Source organism: Setaria viridis, chromosome 3, assembly GCF_005286985.2.
Source record: "Setaria viridis chromosome 3, Setaria_viridis_v4.0, whole genome shotgun sequence".
Classification (NCBI taxonomy): Eukaryota; Viridiplantae; Streptophyta; class Magnoliopsida; order Poales; family Poaceae; genus Setaria; species Setaria viridis.
Genome location: NC_048265.2, coordinates 15,962,394 through 15,981,267, shown reverse-complemented (window position 1 = coordinate 15,981,267; position 18,874 = coordinate 15,962,394). Strand labels below are relative to the sequence as shown.

Sequence of the window (18,874 nt, the reverse complement as noted above, 5' to 3'; positions counted from 1 at the left end):
TTCCATGCCAGTGATGTGTTTATATATTGATCTGAGCATTGTTGCCCATGTCAGTGATCCTTGTTTTGCATGTTATTCATATAGATGGCTCTTGAAGATAAGAGACGCATGCTTATTATTCATGCAGCTGCTCTAGTGACTGCCATGTATGCATTCTTCCTGAATAGGCTTACGATGACTTAAACCTCACATCCTCAGATTAGTTATGCCCCAATGAGTGCTAGGATGAGGAAAGGCAAAAAAAAACTTGGATAAAATTTATAATTGTAACGATGTAGAGTGTGTAAACATGCTTCGCATGAGAAGAGCCCCTTTCTTTAGGCTATGTAATTTGCTTAGGGGCAAGGACTTGCTTAGAGATACCATACATAGCAGTGTAGAAGAGCAACTTGCAATGTTTCTTCATGTTGTTGGGCATAACCAAAGGTTTGAAGTTATCCACAAAAGTTGGAGGAGATCTGTAGAGACAGTAAGTAGACATTTCAAGGAGGTGTTGTATGCAATTGGTGAACTTAGGCATGAGATGATTAAGGCTCCATCAAGTGAGACACCTCTTAAGATTACAAACAGCTCAAGATGGTACCCATATTTCAAGCTAACACAATAGTATCCATATGAGACAAATAATGCATAATTGAGTAAAAATTATGTAATAAAGTGTTGTTGGGTTTATGTAGGATTGTGTTGGGGTTATAGATGGCACTCACATCTATGCTAGAGTCCCAGCTAAGATGCAATCAGCATTTAGGGGTAGGAAACACTATACAACTCAAAATGTGCTAGCCGCAGTGGACTTTGACTTGAAATTCACTTATGTGTTGGCTGGCTGGGAGGGTTCTGCACATGATGCCACCATTCTAGCAGATGCACTAGAGAGAGATGATGGGTTAAGGGTTCCATAAGGTAATGAATTAAATTAGTTCCATAAACCAAGTTACAAACTAGTTGACACTAGGACTAATACCTGTTTCTAATCTTTCTAGGAAAATTCTATGTGGTAGATGTTGGATATGCATGTCATCCTGGATTCCTACCTCCTTACAGGGGTACTAGATATCATCTTAATGAGTTTGGTGGTAGAAATTACCCAACCAATCCAAGGGAGCTATTCAATTTGAGGCATTCTAGTCTGCGTGTTACGGTTGAAAGGGCTTTTGGGGCTTTAAAAAATAGATTCCGCATTATTGACAACAAACCTTTTCATCCATTCAAGACACAAGTGAAGTTGGTCCTTGCATGTTGCATTTTACATAATTGGATTCTGGGGCATGGCACTGATGAGGTTATTCCTCTTGAGTCCACATGGGAGCCTAATTCTGTTAATGGCCATGGGTCCCTGTGGATGACAATGCAGCTTCGGCTACTGTTAGAGATGAATGGGCTAATCTAATGTGGGCTAGTAGAGGTAATGCAAATCCATTGGACAACTTTGCTATGTTGTTGTAATGTTTTTGTTCCTTTTCCTACCATGAGACATTGGACTCCTGTGCTGTGATGATGTAATGTTTCTGTTCCTTTTGTACCTTCAGACATTGAACAACAATGCTATGATGATCTATTTGTACTGTTTCTTTCTCACTTTGAGGTATTGGATAACTATGCTATGATGATCTGTTATTCCTATTTGTTTCTCACCTTGAGGCATTAAACACCTATGCTATGATGATCTGTTATTCCTGTTTCTTTCTCACTTTGAGGCATTGGACACCTATGCTATGATGATCTGTTATTCCTATTTCTTTCTCACTCTGAGATATTAGACAACCAATTCAACTTGAATCAATGTACAAGTGTGCAATGATGATATGTGCATTCTATTTATTTTCATGAGGCTTTGGGCATAATGCAATGATGTTTGTTTACTTCACTTACATGAGGCAATGGGCATAATGCAATGATGTTTGCTTATTTCACTTACATGAGGTATTGGGCTATATGCAATGATGTTTTACTATTTCCTGAGGCAATGGGCAATATGCAATGATGTTTACTAGGACATGGCACAAGTGAATGGTCACTTTGACTTGGTGGAGGAACTTCAGGCTGCTGAGGTTGTTGCCCAAGCTACCATCCATCAAGCTGGTGCCCAGGCTGCAGCTGCTGGTGACCAGGCTGCACCTCAAGCTGCTGGCCAGGCTGCCGCAGCTGCTGGAGGCCAGGTTGCAGCTGTTGGTGGTGCTAGGCAGCAACCCAGGACTGCTATGAGGTGGACCAATGTGATATCTGCATTTGTGCTTCGCTGCTTCTGTCAACTAATCTCTACTGGTGTGAGAACTGACAAGGGGTTCAAGGAAGTGCACTTGAACCAAGTTGCCAAGGGTGTCAATGAGTTCTCAGGGACTGAGGTCACAGGGACCCAGGTCTACAACCATTTGAGAAAATGGAGACAGAGGTGGGTCAGGGTGATTAAGCTGAGAGAACTGAGTGGTGCACTATGAGATGATGACAACTTCATGATCACTTTGGAGGATGAGCACTACAAGGGCCATGTGAAGGTAAGTTTGTTCAACTACCTCATCTGTTTTGTAAGCTACCCAGCTTGTTGTAAGCTAACCATCTGTTACTTGTTTGGATTTCAGGCACACCCAAAGGATGCTGAATTTGAACAAGCCCATTGAGAACTACCAGCAGATGGAGGTGATCTTTGGGAATGGCTTGGCAACAGGGAAAGTTGCCATGGGATATAGTGAACCTTTGGGGTCCCCTTCTGACTTTGCAGATTCAGAGCATGACCATATCAAGCTGGATGATATGGCAGGAAAGTGTCAAGATGGTGGTCCTGTTGGTTCAACACCAGCCAACAAGAGGAAGAGGTCCATGCTTAGTGAGGGGGATATTTTGGTGATGACTGGGATGACTGGTACTGTCAACAATGTTGCCAATGCCATTATTCAGACTAAGGTAGAGGATGTGCACCCTGATCTCTATGATGCTATCATGTTCATGCCTGGTTTCTCTGATGAAGAACTCATGGCTGCCTATGAACACCTGCTTGGCAACAAGGCTCATGGTGCTGCTTTTGTGAAGATGAATGGTTCTCATAGAGTCCTGTGGTTGAGGACCTACTTGGCAAAGCACTACTACGTGCAGTGAGGCTCTTTATCATGCAGAGACCTTCTTTTGTGCAGTGACAATTCTTTTGTGCAGTGACTGCTGATCAGATGGTGGCTTTTTTTGTGCATCAACCTCCTGGTCCACTCCTTCACTTTTGTGCAGTCAGCCTGATCCTCTTCTGTTGGTAGCCTCCTGGTAGCTGATTAGTAACTGAACTTTGAGTTATCTGATATGATGACTGACTGGTGATGACTGAGCATTTGCCTATTGCCAATGATGCTTGTGTTGGTTGATGTGTTCATCTCATTGCTTGTTTGAGCATATGCCTCCTGATCTGTCATTAAACTTGTTGCTTTGTTGTCCTTGTCATTTTGAGCATATGCCCATTGCCAATGATGCTTCTGTTGCTTGTTGCTTTCATGTTATTGCCTGTCTGAGCATATGGCTCCTGATCTGTCATTTTACTTCTTGTGTTGTTCTAATGTTATTCTGAGCATATACCCAATGCCAATGATATGTTCAACTCTGTTGTTTTCATTTTATCTCAATTCTGTCATAATTTCTGTCATTTTGCTACATGCTTTCATCTCATTCAGAATCTGAGCTTATGCCCTTTGCAAATGATAAGTTCATTCCTGTTGTTTTCATGTCATCTCAATTATTTGCTAATTTCTGTCATTTTGCTATATGCTTTCATCTCTTTCTGAATCTAAGCATTTGCCCTTTGCCAATGATATGTTCATTTCAGTTGTTTTATGCATCTCTTCTTATTCTAAGCATTTCTTGTCAAATTATTTGTAAGGTCAATGATACTTTCTTTTGCTTATTTTTTTAGAAGAGATGTCTTGGTACGTTGTCAGTGTTGGTCGTCAAACTGGAGTGTACTCCAGCTGGGAGGCTTACCATGATCAAGTGAATGGATTCAGGGGAGCATGCTACAAGAAGTACAAGACCAAAGAGGAAGCGATGCAAGCTTTTCATGGTGCAAAATTTGAAGCTACAGAGGTACCGGCGCAAGCTAGATCTATTATCAAGAATGCCCAATGGGACTGTAAAGATGTCTTAATGTTGTTAGAGGCTTTAATTATCTTAGTTCAAGTGTAATAATTGTGGTTTTAGTTTCAAAGTCTAAGTAATTTTAGTTTAGTTACAAAGTGTAGTTTCCTCTTTTGACTAGCACTAGGATTGGTATTCCACCGGTTGAATGCAAGTGGTGACTGTAACAGCCTGTACGCGACCAACCAAACAGCATCTTATTTTTTAAATTCCAGGTTCGTACGTGCAACCAATCATCGTATCCTCGCGGCCGGGTTCAACTGAAACTACAACCAAACGCGACCCATTTGCATCCGCTCCGGTGGTTCCTGGTGCGAGCCAAGCTCCCAGGGAAGAGAACCAATCATACCCCTGACTTCCTTAAACCATGTGTGCTCCAATCGTGGCTTGAATCAAGCCATATCCCATCTCCAGGTGATTAAATTTCATATGTTTTCTTCTATATGCATGTTGATTACACATATTGCAATTTAGATCCATATTTTTCTTTTTACTTATCCTTCAAATTTGTTCATAGTAGTATGATTTGTTTGTTTTGTGGATCATCTCCAATAGTAGTTGTTTAGTAGATTTTCAAATTAGCTTTTTTTGAGGGTATTTAAGAGGTTGCAAAAGTTCTACCTTCTGATGATGTTTCAGCACTCCTATCTCAAGAGGAGGTAGCAAAAATTAGCGAATTAACCCAGTACCTTGAAAGGAAATTAAAAGCCTCTTCACAAGCGGTTATGGATACTGCGATCTTGACTTAATGATTCCAGTTCCTAAATATTTTGCTGTCCTCACTTCTGATGTCTATTCTGAATCATGACAGACCATATATCCATTTTCCATGATGTCTGTCTCGATTAAGCATGATACCTGGACTATTATTTTGCTGCAGTTTTGTAGGCAAAAGATTCACTGTGCAAGAGTAAAATAAAAGTTATTGTATTGTACTCATGACCTTGAATCAACACTGCTCATTATTGTTTTTTTTAACAGCATGGTATAACTTAGAGAGTGGATTTTATGAGCATAGGGCCAGCTGCCCACCCTATGAGGTGGCGCACTCTCACCATCGGATCGACAATGGAGGGCTGAGATTAAGCCACGTCACCTGTGGGCTGAAGCGACTTATCACAAACTTTAAATTGGGTATCTGGATATCTAGGTATTAAATGTTTCATATTTCTAGCCCTGTCATCATTATGATGTATTGCGTTATGCAATATTATTATTTATGAGTAACTGATTATGAGCAATAGTGAACTAAACAATATTTCCTCCTATTTCTTTACAAGTGACACGGTTGCAATTATTTATCAATTAAGCAATCGGTAGGGAATTACATGTTTTTTTAAAAAACATAGGATCTATATGGGGTTATGCCCATTTAAGCATTCTCTACACTTATTTATTTGTCTGGCTAGTCAAGTACTATGTTACTTACAGTATAAACCCTGGACCAATTGACGAAATATTAGCAAAGGAGACTATTCGTAGCAAATCTGGTATCTTTATGTTGCTGCATCGCATATAAGACTGTCTGCTAAACGTTATCCAGAACAATTTTTATTCCTGTTTTTGTCACAAGGTATAATCATGCTATGCTCAATTCTTTGTAACCTGCCCTATGTGATCAGTTTTATTCACTACCTTAGAACTTGTATTTGAATGAAGAGAATTCATTCCATGCTGCTACTGTATTTTGCGTTCAATGTATTGTGGAAGTTTCATTTCTCTACTATTGTACAAATGATTGAGTGGCAACCTCTTTCAGGCAAGAAGGTGCTAGAAACAAGACTGGCAGATGTTCTGGTTCATTCAAATGGATACTTGACGAGATGAAGTGTACCAGGTAAGGGGCGGATCCAGAACGGGGCTGCGCCCCGGGCTGAGCTGTTGAATCACACCTAAAATAGTCTAATTTTGTCTCCTAAGCCTCATTTTGTTAGGCTAAACAGCACATAGGTTAAAGGGACTTCATGGTCTCGCCCCGGGCTGCAGCCCGGGCCCTGGATCCGCCCCTGCTAGGTATCATCTTATCTTCATGTACTCTCCCTCCGCTAATGCTTCTTGTTTTGTATATCCAATTTGTCGTCTGTTCCAGTGTCCATCCTTTTGCATCGCTCTGCCTTACATGCACCTCTTAGACTATCTACACAATAATATGACTTGGAAAAATAATATCAATCAGGGTTACTTTGCAGCCAATTAGCTATTAACAACTGGTTATGATTTTACTGTCCAATATTAGCTTTTAGGGGACACCAATGTGGCGTAATGGTAGATGGTAGTTTTTGGTTATGTGTGTTGGGGTACTTCTCTGTGTTCTCCTTCTAGGCTTTTAATTGAATATACAAGTTCCTTGTGTGCATCCTTCTTGTTTTTTGTTTTGAAGCGAACAGGAGGATTTTAGAAGTTAGCGCTCCCTCCAAGTTGACAAGCTGGTCGAGGATAAATACCCACCTTGTGTGTTCTCTTGTCTCTTAACACAAGTTTTCCATGGGTTGGGTCCTTGGTGTTTCTATGAAACAAAAAATGCTAGTTACATTTTTAGTCAAAGCATTGCTGTCTTACATGCACTTCTTAGACTATCTATTGATACAACTTTATATACTAAGCATGTGCATATTTTGACTAATTTTAGTCAAAGTTTTGAAGTTTCACTAATTGTTCTGTTGTGTCTATGATTATTCAAACAGGTCCTAACGTTTCCTATTGGATTCTCAGGTTTCTTAAAAATCAACTGTCAGAGGTGTCTTACACATAAGAAGGTAAGGGATGGTAATTTGTTGGAGCTCTCATTTTAGGGGAAATTAACCTGAAACAAGTTTAATCCTTTTTCTTTCTGTGGGACTTGCTTGCACTCGAATTTTGGGAACATTGCAGCGCGGCCGTAGAACTCAGCTCAATCATCATGTGCCAAGTGCCAAGGACCAACCATCACATAGAACTACGAGTTGTGTTGGTTGGAAGATAATGTATCATCTTTTCCTATAAAAAGGTTTTTTTTAAGAAGTTATAAAAAGGTTGATGCTTAATTGTTTAACTTACTTGGACTTGTTATCTGCAGCAAGAGATTTCTGGAATCACATTGTTTCAGGCTTTCAGTGGGTTAGCAGTTCAGCATTCGCTTGCTGGCGGCAACTGATCAGCGCTTCAGCAGTTCAGGCTTAATACATTTACAGGTCTTGCAGAATGATTTGCTTTTGCAGCTTGGATGTAATCAAAATAGCCTCTGCCAGTTGTACGAGTAAGAAATTTATGGATGATTTTCTGATAACTTTGTATCTTAATTGGATGGTCAGTATAGCTTGGGTTGTTTTACATTTTTCGTCAGAGGAGCCTGGAGCCTAACTAAACGGCTTCAGCTTGTTCAGTTGGGCCTCTAGGTGATAGCTCCTGGCTACTTTGTGGGCTGCACTCCCAGCCTCCCAGGCCCAAGAAGCAGAACATTTTGGCGGGAAACTAGTGCTAGGATCTGTAGAAAATAGCAATGTACTACGGCATAATGACACTAGTTTTGAAGAGGAATTATCCTATGTTAGAAACTTAGAATTATGGCTTTATCATTTTTAAGAATCATTTATTTTCCCCAATACTGATGACCTACACTAATCGTATCACGTATCACGGGATCACTTCTTTTTTTTTGTCAATATGGTTCAACATTTGAGCGTGGAAGTGGTTTTGTAACTCTTATCTAAAATGGTGACCATGGCACAAAATTATAGCGTAAACAAAACTATTGTAATAGCTTGCAAAGTTTGTTTATCAAGACAATTCGGTGCTAACAATCAAGATAGACTACTGCCTCGGGTACTGTGTCTCCTTGTTGCCGAAACATCAATACAAGCCGAAATAGCCATAACAAACAGAAATTTTAAACATGAAATTGACATCTACAATGGGTCCGTTGGCGGCTGATTTTTAGCCCGCTTCAGCTGTGGCCTTAGTGCGGCCCAAACAGCAACAGTCAGCAGCCCAGCTGAATAGCTGCAGGCTTATCTCACACAGCTGTAGAAGCCCAGCCGAATAGCTGCAAGCTTATCTCACGCAGCTGTAGACTTATCTCACGTTCTTTAGGTCTCATCTGGTCAACTCCCATCTCCGGTTCCCCAGTCACCTCCCACCGAATTTGGCCAACTGCAGCTATGGCTGTACAGCCCAGCCGTTCGGCTACAGCCTAAATAGCAATAGCCAGCAGCCCAGCTGAACAGTTACAGGCTTATCTCACGTCCTCCGGTTCCCATCTGGTCAACTCTCGTCTCGGGTTCCCCTAGTCGCCTCCCATCGAACTCGAGAGAAGGTAGGGTTTTGAGGCCGGCTGCCGCCCGTCACCTCCCCCCGTGAAGGTCATAGGTGCTAGGAGGGCTCCAAATCAAGTTCTCGACGCCACCTTGATCCGTTCCCTCACCAGCAACGGGATCTTGCTGGAGCCGGCGTCGACCTTGCACTACCGCATCTCCGCCCACCAGTGACTGCAGATCGAGGCAACCCGCCAACGTGAGTATCCCTCCAATCTCCGATCCTCTCCATTCTCGATATGCACGTTTGTATGCTACTAGATTTCGTGCATCTGAACACATAAGCTGGGATAAGATCTCGTGTGCCTTTGATTAGACCGTAAGCTGTGCCTTTGATTAGGCCGTAAGCTCTTATATCGTGCGAAATTGATTAGGGATTTATCTTACGTTTTTTCTTTTTTACTTTTGACATGGTTCAGTTTCCGACGTCAGAAATTCTAACGTTTCAATTTTGTTAGCTACACTAGTGTTCTTACTTCGTAAGTCAGAATCACACCGGAAGAGTCCTGATAGCTTTTTCGATCTATTCTGTTTTTTAGCAAATGCAAAATTGTAATGGTAACTCATGATAATGGTTGTTGCATACTGTGCATATTCTTTTTTTACTCATTCCCAAGATGGATGGCCGTAGGCATAAAGAGAAAATGAAGTAGTAAAGGATAATCAGTACGGTAAAGGTTCATAATCTCACACTCACAATATATCAATGTTTATTCTTCATTGTGTTATCCAAAGGTTTCAAGAATTTGAATGAAATTTTTAACTACCATCATTCGTGCTTTCAGAATGTTGTGGAACGGTCTTTTGGAGTGCTAAAGAATAAGTGGCAGATTCTAAGCGAGATACCGTTATATAGTATGGAGAAGCAATCAAAGATTATTGTTGTATGCTTTGCACTGCACAATTTTGCATTGGACAACAACGGACCTGGAATGGTTGCTATGACATGTTTGGTCATGGCACCTACCTTATTAGGACTGGTGATGAAAATGACCCTGCATCAGATTGGTTAGCCGCTACTGTCAACGATGATATTAGTAAAGTCCGCGATTGGATTGCAGCTGGACTATATGATTTGCATTGATTAGATTACATTGTTGACTACAGTAACCAGGTCAGCATATTTTGACTGTATGCATAACTAACATATGGGTTTGACATATCTAAATTACTGTGCCTGAATGTTGACCTACTACTTGGTGGATTCTGGTTACCCAATATATGAGGGTTATATGGCACCATGTCGCAATAGTAGGTACTATTTGAAGGAGTTTGATATCAAAGGCCGTCAAAGTTTAAATGAAGTTTGTAACTACCATCATTCTTGTCTTCGGATGGCAGGATTGGTTAGCAGCTATAGCTAATGACAATATTGTTAGTCTCCATGATTGGATTGCAGTTGGACTGTATGATTTAACATGATTTGTAATCTGATTTCACCATCAGAATTGGACGATGTGTGGTGTACTGGTCTACCTGGTGGATATTTTGTTATGGATGTAACCATCACCTTATGCCTAATTTGGGGTTTGAGTTAGCAGTGAGCTGTTGCTGCGAGCTAAGCTTGAGTGCAATATGGATGTTATTTTTTTTTTCATTTCTGTGTTGAGTCTTGGACGGTTCTGTTGTCAAATTCCCGCCATTTTTGAAATGCTGTTCAAATAAGCAGCAGCGCTGCAGCTATTGTTGGATGGCTGCAGGAGCTGTTCTTTGGTAGCAGCGTTTGTTGGCTGGCTGCAGTTGCTGTAGCGGCTGCTCGCAGCTGCAGCTGCAGCTAGCATAACCGAACGCGTCCAATATAGTCCCAGAGAACAAAGATAACTCTTGATAAATAGATGAAGGTTTTGGAAAAGATTTTGGGAGCTGCCAAAATGATCTACGCGATTCAAACCGTTATGATTGATTGTCGGGTCAAAAATGAAAAGGAAAAACTCTCGAAAGGGTGGCAATCTTTCCCCTCCAGTTTTCCTGCAGAGAAGCCTCGCTAACTTTTTTTAGACGAGGTATATACTGGGGCATTTGAGAGGAAGGAGCGAAACATACGCCAGTTCCATCTCTTTTCTTGCCTTACATCCTAAGGTGGGTCCACCAGGCATCCACTCCTTGCTAAGCCAGCTGGAGGCGACGTTCCTGCCGCCGTTTGCACAGCCTTGTACACCCCCGCATCACCCAGTCACCCACCGCCAGGCACATCCACTTCCGCACGCCGTACCTCCAACTCGGGGTTTTGTTAGGGTTGTGCCTCCGACCGCCGCCGCAGAATGGCCGCCGCCGGCGAAGAGGATGAAGCGGCGTGGAGGAGCGCCATCGCGGACGCCGCCTCCGCGAGTACCTCGACCTCCGCGGCCACGACGCTAGTCCTCGACGGGACCGTCAAGTCCTCCACGGGCCGCCTCCCCAGTCCGAGTCTCTTCAGTTGCGTCGCTGGATCCCTCGTCGAGCTATCCATCGCCAACTCAGGTCTTACCTCTCTCGCCGGCCTGCCCCTACTACCGAAGCTCCTTCGCTTGTACCTCCCCCGTAATCGCTTGTCGGGCGCCACCTCCCTCGACGCCATCCGGGGATCCTGTGGCGCCACGCTTCGTTTGCTGAACATTGGTGACAACCTGTACACTGAGTTGGATGAGCTCACTCCACTAGCCGACGTTGCTATCGACTCGCTCCGTCGCTCGATCTCAACGGTTGCCCCATCACCAACTTCCTCGGGTACCGACAAAATATCTTCCAGTTGATCCCCAGTTTGAAGAAATTGGATGGGAGAGATGAGCAGGTGAAAATTCAGCTGTAATTAAACTTAATTTAGAACTGTCATTGGTAATTTGGTATTGATTTCATATAATGCAATTCAATTCATATGGCTGGTCATTGGTGTGTATCAGCATGATAAATAAACCATATAATCCCTTGGTAATTAGGTTATGCTGATAGATGAATGATGATTTTTGGCTCTGGAAACGTTTTATTGTTGCTGAGGAGCGTTGTGTTATGTTTGAGCTACACATTTCACATGTAAACTGGTTAATTTAAATGTTCTTGGTAAGGCATATGATCCATATTGCTCTGTAAAGGGTTCCTTTCGTAGGTATTGCATGGAGTATCTCATTCATTTACTTCTCTTCAGTCCTACCACTTTATCTTTTGGGCAATTTTTTCATTGAACTGCCATCCTTCAATGTACACTATTTATTCCTACAAGTGCTTGGTTTCCAAATGTATGGATACTTCCATTGGGTCAGGCAGTAAATTAAACTGAAATCATGAGACTAATCAGCATTCTTTGTGTATTAGTTGAGTTTTGGTGCAAGGAAGCATGCCTATTTCCTAGCTTAAGGCCTTAAGGTTATGAATATAGGCTGAAATCGTTTTATGATGTGCTGTTTTAATTGAAATATCTGTTCCAATCGACAGGGTGACATAACAGCAGGTGCGTGTTTTGAAGGAGGAGCACATCTCATATCGCTGACTCAATCAGCAGCGCTTGCTTACGGGTACCATCCCCGGAAAATTGTGCCGAGGATTGTTCTGATCGGGAAACGCGAGCCTCCACTGCCTGAGTCATTAGACCCTTCATTTCCAGATTCTACTGCTCTGTCTTTGCTGCATGAGAAACTCTCTAAATTAGCAGATAAGCTTTTAGGCATCGTGGATGCAGCATTTTTCTGCAAAGAAGGTTATTGTTAATGACTTACCACTTATTTTCTCCATGACTTCAATACAGTAGCAGACCTAGGATGTGGCACTTGGGAATTCCTTTAAAGATTCAAATAAAAGAATGTGAAATGTCCACGGTAGCATGAACTAAAATACAAATTGTTCATAATGTAGATACCTCAAATAATTAAGAAAAAAATTCAAAATAATAGCTTCAGTGTGTAAAGAGAATCAGTTGGAAATTAACCATCTGCATCCCATCATAAGATTCACTACTTAGCGCGCAAGGCACGAGTTTCTTCTTAAATGAGAGGGCAATCCCCACAGTGTGGTTATATAGCTTTGGGAGGATTTCCAACCAACATTTGCTATAAGGAATTCAAAATCTTAAATGGCTGCAATTGTAATTAACACACTTTAGTGTTATTCTAATTCATAGCACTTGTTTTCATACATGAAAATTTACATACTCCTAAACTCCCAAGTGTGGGTCGTATGCAACAGAGGCACTGATAAAGTGATAAGCATGCCTTGCTGCAACCGTGCGATTGCAAAACCAAGCTTTGCTGTGTCCTCTGAGACATACACATGTATATTCCTGATACATACTGATTTTGATTCCTAGGAATACCTGTGAGTCATGCTAGGTCCACACATGCTTCAATGCTCTTTATCCACATTATTGTTCATTTTACTAGAGTTACGGTTACATTTGGTCTACCTTTTTCTTTTTTGAACTATTCATTAATGCTGTAATAATAGATATAGAAAAAGGCACAGTCTCATACTATTTTTTTGTTAACAGCAATTTCACTACAAGAATACTTCCGTGAAGCTAAATCAACTCAAGACAAAATTGGCAACAGGCTCCTTAAATATGTTAAACTGCCTGAAAAGGAAACAAAAAAGCTGAAGGTGACCGATGAAGCATGTGCTGTGCTAAGCAGCTGGGTGCAATGTTTCACAGCTGTCCTCGCCTCTGATCATAGTTGGAATGGAAAATTCAATTTGAGTCATTTTATTCTTTTGAGAGGCCAAGTATATGCACTCAAAAAACCCAATCCACAGCTAGCACAAAGTGGCGAAAACAAACTTGATGGTAAACACCTTGCACAATATATATTGACTATCTTAAATTTGGATGGGAACTAACCTCCATATATTTTGCATCTTGTTAACAAATTACAGAATATACCAGATGGGTCTCTCATGACATCCTACAGATTGGGTTTAGATAACCATTGCTGCTTTAAATCATCAATGGGGTGAGTGAATGTCATGTACCAAATCAAGATTAAGTTTCATGGTTTTCTATCATGCAAGAAAGTTGACTTCTTCAATTTGTTGAGTGAATGCATGATCGATAGAAATTGGACAAACAAACTTGGGAAGGTTGACATATTCAAGAAGATATTGTTATGGGGACATGAAGTCAAAGATGATGCTCACGGACGGAACCTTGTTAAGAAAATGCTATCCTCTGACTTGACTGGTTATGCCTTCTTCCTAATTAGGAACTTTGGTAACCATGTATCGAGAAATAATGTGGTATGTGCCTCATTTTTTACTTTTTATGCTCTTTTAATCTGAACTCTGAACTATAAATTAGAAACGTCTAATGCATCTGTACTTCTGGAATAGGTTGATGACAAAAAAGAGTATAAAGATGATGATGGCACTAAATTGTTGATCCCTGATACATTTGGTGACTTTATTTCTGATATGCTGTTCGACCTTTTGGAAGATCCTATTGGGCAGGACCTAGAAATTGAAAAAATGTGAGTCTTCTGAAGTCTCTGTTTGTGTATTATTTTAGTTTTAAATGTATTGTTGGGCTATCTTCCCCATGGGTTGCGGTCTTTTTTTTGGTATTCTTTTAGTTGTTTATGGAGTAACACTAATTCTTGGTTACTAGTGCTAAAGACTGCATGGTCTCTCCTATTCAAATTCTATATGAAGTAAAAAATGCTTCTTCTATCATCAAAATGCAAGATTCTGGTACCTCTTATGGAGTTAATGAAGAGTGTAACGTTGACAAAGCTACAGAAAAGAGAGGTGGTGAGGACCAAGGCAGTTCCACCCGAGACAAGCAATTGGAGCTAATGGCCAAGCTATCAGCTTTCCTGAGCCACCAGTATTTCTGGGGTTATATTTCTAGAATTGCACTCTATATGGAGTTCTATAGTCTGTTTATGCAGCTGATCATCTTGTAAACATGCAGTCACTTTCTGTGAAGCTTGTCCTGGATGTAACCAATGAAGTTTTGGAGGTAGAAGCTTTACAAGAAAAACTAGGGATATCATCATTTGAAGTACGAAATACTGCTGCCCAAGATGAAGTGTCAAGAAGATCGCTTCAGTTTGGCATCATGCCCCCCCCCCCCCCCGAGGACATATGCCCCCCCAAGGACATGGGAGCTTGGGTGTCAAGTTCATCCTTAGAAACACCTTATCGAAACGGAAGCTTGCACCCTCTGAACATGGGATCTGGGTCGTAAGTTCTGCAGGACGGCACGTCTTTTGTTTTGAAGCGAAGACACAAATTCTTGCTATTTCTGACAACACTACAATTTACAAGGCTGTCAGCTCCAAAACTCCCAACTCCACCCTTAAGATCTTGTGTGTGAAACTCAGTACTAATAATATATATCATCATCAAATGAGATACAAAATAATGGTGCTCAACGTGTCGTGTTGAAAAAACATCTTTTAACTCTTATTGGCACCACGATCATGAAATTGGGATCTCTCTCTTTCTCTCTCTTTTTAAACTATGATGAAGTTTGGATGTAGGATGTAAACTGAACTCTTTTTTAGAGTCAAAAAACGTAATCCACCGCTAGCACAAAGTGGCGAAAAGAAACTTGATGGCAAACACCTTGCACAATATATATTGACTATCTTCAATTCGGATGGGAACTACCCACCATATCTTTTGCATGTTGTTAACAAATTAAAGAATATACCAGATGGGCCTCTCATGACATCCTACAGATTGGGTTCAGATACCCATTGCTGCTTTAACTCATCAATGGGGTGAGTGAATGTCATGTACCAAATCAAGATTAAGTTTGATGGTTTCCTATCATGCAAGAAAGTTGACTTCTTCAATTCGTTGAGTGAATGCATGATCGATAGAAATTGAACAAACAAAGTTGAGAAGGTTGACATATTCAAGAAGATATTGTTATGGGGAAATGAAGTCAAAGATGATGCTCACGGACGGAACCTTGTTAAGAAAATGCTTTTCTCTGAGTTGACTGGTTATGCCTTCTTTCTAATTAGGAACTTTGGTACCCATGTATCGAGAAACAATGTGGTATGTGCCTCAGTTTTTACTTTTTATGCTTTTTTATCTGAACTCTGAACTATAAACAGAAACGTCTAATGCATCTGTACTTCTAGAATAGGTTGATGCCAAAAAAGAGTATAAAGATGATGATGGCACTAAATTGTTGATCCCTGATACATTTGGTGACTTTGTTGCTGATATGCTGTTCGACCTTTTGGAAGATCCTATTGGGCAGGACCTAGAAATTGAAAAAATGTGAGTCTTCTGAAGTCTCTGTTTGTGTATTATTTTAGTTTTAAATGTATTGTTGGGCTATCTTCCCCATGGGTTGCGGTCTTTCTTTTGGTATTCTTTTAGTTGTTTATGGAGTAACACTAATTCTTGGTTACTAGTGCTAAAGACTGCATGGTCTCTCCTATTCAAATTCTATATGAAGTAAAAAATGCTTCTTCTATCATCAAAATGCAAGATTCTGGTACCTCTTATGGAGTTAATGAAGAGTGTAACGTCGACAAAGGTACAGAAGAGAGGGATGGTGAGGACAAAGGCAGTTCGACCCGAGACAAGCAATTGGAGCTAATGGCCAAGCTATTAGCTTTCCTGAGCCACCAGATAAGGGTATCAGAGTTGTTAATACCCCCCTAATATCCAGTATTTCCCTTTTTGTATCTAAGAGGCTATGAAATGGATAAATATGCATTTATTTACTCTCAATTATATTTCTGGGGTTATATTTCTAGAATTGCACTCTATATGGAGTTCTATAGTCTGTTTATGCAGCTGGTCATCTTGTAAACATGCAATCACTTTCTGTGAAGCTTGTCCTGGATGTAACCAATGAAGTTTTGGAGTTAGAAGCTTTACAAGAAAAACTAGGGATATCATCATTTGAAGTACGAAATACTGCTGCCCAAGATGAAGTGTCAAAAAGATCGCTTCAGTTTGGCATCATGCCCCCACCCGAGGACATATGCCCCCCCCCCCCCCCACGAGGACATAGGAGCTTGGGTGTCAAGTTCATCCTTAGAAACACCTTATCGAAAGAGAAGCTTCCACCCTCTGAACATGGGATCTGGGTCGTAAGTTCTACAGGACGGCACGTCTTTTGTTTTGAAGCGAACACACAAATTCTTGCTATTTCTGACAACACTACAATTTACAAGCCTGTCAGCTCCAAAACTCCCAACTCCACCATCAAGATCTTGAATGTGAAACTCAGTAAAATAATATATATCGTCATCAAATGAGATACAAAATAATGGTGCTCAACGTGTCGTGTTGAAAAAACATCTTTTAACTCTTATTGGCACCACGATCATGAAATTGGGATCTCTCTCTTTCTCTCTCTTTTTAAACTATGATGAAGTTTGGATGTAGGATGTAAACTGAACTCTTTTTTAGAGTCAAAAAACGTAATCCACCGCTAGCACAAAGTGGCGAAAAGAAACTTGATGGCAAACACCTTGCACAATATATATTGACTATCTTCAATTCGGATGGGAACTACCCACCATATCTTTTGCATGTTGTTAACAAATTAAAGAATATACCAGATGGGCCTCTCATGACATCCTACAGATTGGGTTCAGATACCCATTGCTGCTTTAAATCATCAATGGGACGAGTGAATGTGATGTACCAAATCAAGATTAAGTTTGATGGTTCCCTATCATGCAAGAAAGTTGACTTTTTCAATTCGTTGAGTGAATGCATGATCGATAGAAATTGGACCAACAAAGTTGAGAAGGTTGACATATTCAAGAAGATATTGTTATGGGGAAATGAAGTCAAAGATGATGCTCACGGACGGAACCTTGTTAAGAAAATGCTGTCCTCTGACTTGACTGGTTATGCCTTCTTTCTAATTAGGAACTTTGGTACCCATGTATCGAGAAACAATGTGGTATGTACCTCAGTTTTTACTTTTTATGCTTTTTTTTCTGAACTCTGAACTATAAATTAGAAACGTCTAATGCATCTGTACTTCTGGAAAAGGTTGATGACAAAAAAGAGTATAAAGATGATGATGGCACTAAATTGTTGATCCCTGATACATTTGGTGACTTTGTTACTGATATGCTGTTCGACCTTTTGGAAAATCCTATTGGGCAGGACCTAGAAATTGAAAAAATATGAGTCTTCTGAAGTCTCTGTTTGTGTATTATTTTAGTTTTAAATGTATTGTTGGGCTATCTTCCCCAAGGGTTGCGGTCTTTTTTTTGGTATTCTTTTAGTTGTTTATGGATTAACACTAATTCTTGGTTACTAGTGCTAAAGACTGCATGGTCTCTCCTATTCAAATTCTATATGAAGTAAAAAATGCTTCTTCTATCATCAAAATGCAAGATTCTGGTACCTCTTATGGAGTTAATGAAGAGTGTAACGTTGACAAAGCTACAGAAGAGAGAGGTGGTGAGGACCAAGGCAGTTCCACCCGAGACAAGCAATTGGAGCTAATGGCCAAGCTATCAGCTTTCCTGAGCCACCAATATTTCTGGGGTTATATTTCTAGAATTGCACTCTATATGGAGTTCTATAGTCTGTTTATGTAGCTGATCATCTTGTAAACATGCAGTCACTTTCTGTGAAGCTTGTCCTGGATGTAACCAATGAAGTTTTGGAGGTAGAAGCTTTACAAGAAAAACTAGGGATATCATCATTTGAAGTACGAAATACTGCTGCCCAAGATGAAGTGTCACAAAGATCGCTTCAGTTTGGCATCATGCCCCCACCCGAGGACATATGCCCCCCCACGAGGACATGGGAGCTTGGGTGTCAAGTTCATCCTTAGAAACATCTTATCGAAACGGAAGCTTGCACCCTCTGAACATGGGATCTGGGTCGTAAGTTCTGCAGGACGGCACATCTTTTGTTTTGAAGCGAAGACACAAATTCTTGCTATTTCTGACAACACTACAATTTACAAGCCTGTCAGCTCCAAAACTCCCAACTCCGCCCTCAAGATCTTGGGTGTGAAACTCAGTAAAATAATATATATCGTCATCAAATGAGATACAAAATAATGGTGCTCAACATGTCGTGTTGAAAAAACATCTTTTAACTCTTATTGGCACCACGATCATAAAATTGGGATCTCTCTCTTTCTCTCTCTTTTTAAACTATGATGAAGTTTGGATGTAGGATGTAAACTGAACTCCTTTTTAGAGTCAAAAAACGTAATCCACCGCTAGCACAAAGTGGCGAAAAGAAACTTGATGGCAAACACCTTGCACAATATATATTGACTATCTTCAATTCGGATGGGAACTACCCACCATATCTTTTGCATCTTGTTAACAAATTAAAGAATATACCAGATGGGCCTCTCATGACATCCTACAGATTGGGTTCAGATACCCATTGCTGCTTTAAATCATCAATGGGGCGAGTGAATGTCATGTACCAAATCAAGATTAAGTTTGATGGTTTCCTATCATGCAAGAAAGTTGACTTCTTCAATTCGTTGAGTGAATGCATGATCGATAGAAATTGGACAAACAAAGTTGAGAAGGTTGACATATTCAAGAAGATAT

At 40.6% G+C, this 18,874-nt stretch overlaps 2 pseudogenes; both read left to right on the top strand.

The window, feature by feature from the left end:
- Window positions 1–13: 13 nt before the first annotated feature.
- On the top strand, window positions 14–1,390 carry LOC140222173 (protein ALP1-like; annotated as a pseudogene).
- Window positions 1,391–10,318: 8,928 nt separating this feature from the next.
- On the top strand, window positions 10,319–11,344 carry LOC117849086 (acidic leucine-rich nuclear phosphoprotein 32-related protein 2-like; annotated as a pseudogene).
- The last annotated feature ends 7,530 nt before the right edge of the window (window positions 11,345–18,874 follow it).